Consider the following 5,259-nt stretch of genomic DNA (forward strand, 5'->3'; position numbering starts at 1 on the left):
GCTGGGAAGCCGCGGGCTGCCATCTGTTCTACGCCGCTTCAACAACCGCAGCCCAGAGCCGGCCTTGCCTCGCTTTCAACATGGCCAATAAGCCGCCGTCCCCTCCACAACGATAAAGGCTTTCTTTTTCGCGTTCCGTTCACAGAGGCTATCCCAGCCGCTTGTGAGCGCATGTAGATCCACACCAGCCGGACCCGCAGCCCATGTGGCATTTCACTCCGACCCCACCTCGCTTCCTTTTCTGGACCAATACGTGATGAATACAGAGACCAATCCTCCCATACGTATTCAGAGACAAGCGGCTACCCATACCTATACTGTGGTCACGACCCCACCATGTGGGAGGAGCAAACCATTTAAAATTTGAATCGGCTCCCAGTTCCTGACCGCAGCTCTGAGAGCTCGGAGAGAAATCCCCAAAAGATCTTCCATCCGTCGATGGAGCGGCCGCCGCCAGGGATGTACCTCGCGCTGGAATCCTTTACAACTTTAGACACTGACGGTGTAAAGTTGAGAGTGTATTTAACTCTTTATATATATTATGATAGCAGTACTTTAGGCCATATGGCTGCAGCACTTTATGCATGCCTCGTCCATCGCACACCATTATTCTTTTTTTTAGGGAACGAACACCATTATTCTTGAGTGCTAGTACTGCCATGCCTGCCATCCGGTCGACTCGATGCAGCTCCGTGTAGCATTCATGCATTGGACGAGTAGTACCACGCTCATGCACCTCTGACAGGAATATTGCAGTACGCCTGTCATCTGAGAGGGATGGGGCTTCGAAGAGAGAGGTGGGTCCTATCATGTGTCAATCGTGCGTCTGTCAGGAGGGTCCACCGGTAGTAATACGGCCACAGCATGACACGGTGAAATCGAATACGCAGCAATACGAGCAGTCTCCGTGGTCCCATGCTGTGTTGGCCTGCATGCAGCGTTGATCCACACGCGTGCGCGAGCGGACGGGATTGCTGCTGTGAATGGAACGCGAATGGAGAAAACCGTGTCCTACAACGATAAAGGCTTTCTCTTTCGCGTTCCGTTCACAGCGGCTATCCCAGCCGCTCGCGAGCGCATGTAGATCCACACCAGCCGGACCCGCAGCCCATGTGGCATTTCACTCTGACCCCACCTCGCTTCCCTTTCTGAACCAATACGTGATGAATACAGAGACCAATCCTCCCATACGTATTCAGAGACAAGCGGCTACCCATACCTATACTGTGGTCACGACCCCGCCATGTGGGAGGAGCAAACCATTCAAAATTTGAATCGGCTCCCAGTTCCTGACCGCAGCTCAAGAGCTCGGAGAGAAATCCCCAAAAGATCTTCCGTCCGTCGATGGAGCGGCCGCCGCCAGGGATGTACCCCGCGCCGGAATCCTTCACCCAAATTCCTTCTAAGGTATGCTCAAACCCATGTTCAATCCATTCAATTCGTTCTTCAAGGATTCATCTCACATTCCCTCCGGCGGCCAGCTTCTCCTCCATCCCTTCTCAAGATCCAAATCTCGGTTGGACCCAGCTAGAAGAACAAGAGGAGGTGGGTGTGGCAGATTTGACGGATAGCGGAAACCATTGCGGGGGCGGGATCGACACCGAGCATCAATTCCAGTTCTCTGCCACGAGACCAGATCCAACTTCCTCGATTGCTGAGGCCGACGGCGAGGTGAGTTGTGAGAACTACGATCTCCAGCTCTGCTCGCCACCGCGAGATTTCCATGGATACACTTGGCCAGGAGATGAATGCTTGGAGTCGCCGCTGTCAGAGATTCAGACACCTTAGTCTCCTGTCGAAGAACAGCAAACCACCACGCTTGACAGTAGCTCAATCAGACCAATCTGATCCTGACCAATGTCCATGGAAGAGAAGGTAACCACATGCGCGTTAGAACTCTCTATGTGTTGGTCTTTGCCTCCTGTTGAATGGTTTGTGGTTTCGGTTATTTGAAGGAGTTGACTACATGTGTGGCTACAGTCAACTGAGTTGTTTTTCTGTTAATATGTTCCAGTCTGGTACTGTGTATATATGACACCTAGTTTCCCTCTATATTTACATTACAGTATAGAAAGCTGGGACTGAAATATTTTGGATTAATCTCCCAGCTATTTAAGAGTACCGATCCATTCGAAAACCTTTACTGAATTGTTAGGTCTTAGGTGTCATATATTTTGCCTCTATTTCGTTAACTGAATTATATACTGAACTGTTAGGTGTGAACCACAATAAGCTTTTTCGTATAATTAAGTAACAATGATCTCTCAAAAAGTGCTGAACTCCATGAACTGGTTTCTGCTGTAAGTGCAATCTGGTTAGTTCTATATGTGAACAATCTGATAGTGTGACAGATTTTGAAAATGCAGATAAGCTTATTCACAGAACTGAGGCTTTCCCTGAGAAGATTACCTTCTCTTTTTGCAGGATACATCGTGGGAAAATACCAGATCAGCGTCAGCCTAAACAGGGAAGTGTATGTGCGCTTGAAAAAGCAATGCGTAGCTTTGTTCAAAGGAAGTCTGGACAAGTGGTTTCCCCTGAGATTGAAAGAGAGTGTGACTCATTCGCAGAGGCATTTGAATTTTACAACCTTTATTCCTGGGAGATTGGGTTTGGCATCCGATATGGTCAATCTAGGACAAATGCACAGAAAAGCAAAACCAGTCAAGACATCGTTTGCGGTTGTGCGGTGAGTATAATCAACATCAAGTGCATCTTTTGCTGTTTTTTCGTTATTTCAAGATACTAATCTTGGAGTCGCGTTATAATTTCAGGGAAGGCCAAAGAAAGAAAACACCAAGTCAGTAGCCTATACCCTTACCGTCGCGATTTGAAGGCCTCCGACCAGATCTTCCTCCCAACCACGACTTGGGTTGCGCGGCCCCGGGCTTTGCTGGCGTGCTGGCAGTCGAGCGAGCCCCACCACGGCGACAAGCCGACGACCATCACATTCTCCTTCGCGTCCTACGGCCGGATCCACCCGGTGCGACTACCTACAGGCCGGTGTGGTGGATCTTATTTACGTTTACGTTACCACTGGACGAAACGAACAACTCCGGATCATGTATAACTCGAGACATGCAATTTTGTTGTCGGTGTCATGGATTTTTCATAATTTGTTTGTTTCTTCCAGCTCTCCTTTCTACCTGCATACTTCTGTCTTCTTCTTTTTATATAAAACTCCAGTGCTACAACGATGGATCTTGGATCTTGTAGAATGCCATCACTTGCGACTTTTGTTGCCAGTCGTTAGGTGATATGGATTTGTGCTACAGGTACAGGCCGGAGACCTCAGATCTTATTTTCTGGTCTGACTTCGTATTCTCATGTGTGCATCCCTCCGGCCGCTGCTGTCCAAGAAAATTGATGCATGTATGCGCTCTCATGTGTGCATATCCATATTCTTGTATGCCTAGTATATCTTTCTTTTAAGTTGAAGTGAACAACTTTTTAGTCATCTAATTCAAATGTTATTCCACTGTGAGGACTATTTATCTTTTGTCTTCAACTATTGAAGAAAATGTATCAGAACTGGACCAAACTTTTTGTAAACATATGTGCAGTACTTTTTAGTGTGTTGCTCTGCACTTTGGGATAATAGTATGTGACTGGGATTTGCTTCGAAGCACTTTTTCTGATAATAGAGAACTAACCAACCCAGTGCTAGCACATCCCCTTAATATTCAGGAAGAAATTGAGCCCGTTGGAGACTAAAAAAAAATGAGCCCCTTATATTATTTAAGTTCTTGCTAAAGCACAATTTCAGAAAATACAGTGTCTTTCAATTTTCCAATAAAGTACAATATGTTCATTAAGAAATTTCTAAGGAATTGTCCACTAAGTTAATTAAACATGATATGTTTTTTAATAATTAACCACAGTTTGGCATATTTAATCAAACACATAATAAATTCATTAATTAATCTTTATCTTTAATTATTGGTGCTCCCTCGTTAGATGGCATGTCGAAAGGTTACATAGTTTGAAATTCGAAATTACTTCCTTGCACGATCCTTGCACGAGCGATGATCCAAAGGTGCAAATACATGCATCAAACGTGATGAAAGGCTCAGCTGACGATGCCGTCCATAAATCGTGCAAGGAATTTCATGTGTGTAGCAATGCTCTTTGAAATTTGAATCACATGACCAAGTAGTAGGGCAGTGTGATACGTCTCCAAAATATCTATAATTTTTTATTTGTTTCATGCTATTATATTATCTGTTTTGGATGTTTAATGGATTTTATTACGCATTTTTATATTTTGGGACTAACCTATTAACCGAAGGTCCAGTGCAAATTATTTTTTTACCTATTTCAGTGTTTCGCAGAAAATAAATATCAAACGGAGTCCAAACAACCTTCGAGAGAGTTATTTTTGAAACAAACGTGATCCAGTAGACTTGGAGTGGACGTCAAGAAAGAAGCGATGAGGCCACGAGGCAGGAGGACGCGTCCAGGAGGGTAGGCGCGCCCCTCACCCTCATGGGCCCCTCGTGGCTCCACCGACCTACTTCTTCCTCCTATATATACTCATATACTCTGAAAACATCAGAGAGCACCACAAAACCCTATTTCCACCGCCACAACCTTCTGTACCCGTGAGATCTCATCTTGCGGCCTTTACCGGCGCTCCGCCGGAGGGGGAATCGATCACGGAGGGCTTCTACATCAACACCATAGCCTCTCCGATGATGTGTGAGTAGTTTACCATAGACCTTCGGGTCCATAGTTATTAGCTAGATGGCTTCTTCTCTCTCTTTGGATCTTAATACAAAGTTCTCCTCGATCTTCTTGGAGATCTATTCGATGTAATTCTTTTTGCGGTGTGTTTGTCGAGATTCGATGAATTGTGGGTTTATGATCAAGATTATCTATGAACAATATTTGATTCTCCTCTGAATTGTTATATGTATGATTTGTTATCTTTGCAAGTCTCTTCGAATTATCAGTTTGGTTTGGCCTACTAGATTGATCTTTCTTGCAATGGGAGAAGTGCTTAGCTTAGGGTTCAATCTTGTGGTGTCCTTTCCCAGTGACAGCAGGGGCAGCAATGCACGTATTGTATTGTTGCCATCGAGGATAAAAAGATGGGGTTTATATCATATTGCTTGAGTTTATCCCTCTACATCATGTCATCTTGCTTAATGCGTTACTCTGTTCTTATGAACTTAATACTCTAGATGCATGTTGGATAGCGGTCGATGTGTGGAGTAATAATAGTAGATGCAGAATCGTTTTGGTCTACTTGTCGCGGAC

General features: G+C 45.1%; 1 long non-coding RNA gene across 1 annotated transcript; it reads left to right on the forward strand.

The window, feature by feature from the left end:
• Nucleotides 1-1,110: 1,110 nt before the first annotated feature.
• On the forward strand, nt 1,111-3,433 carry LOC125522544. Its single transcript, XR_007289811.1, has 4 exons — nt 1,111-1,407; nt 1,482-1,875; nt 2,425-2,689; nt 2,775-3,433. It is a non-coding gene; the product is annotated as an uncharacterized LOC125522544 (long non-coding RNA).
• The last annotated feature ends 1,826 nt before the right edge of the window (nt 3,434-5,259 follow it).

The sequence above is a fragment of the Triticum urartu genome, chromosome 7, assembly GCF_003073215.2.
Source record: "Triticum urartu cultivar G1812 chromosome 7, Tu2.1, whole genome shotgun sequence".
NCBI lineage: Eukaryota > Viridiplantae > Streptophyta > Magnoliopsida > Poales > Poaceae > Triticum > Triticum urartu.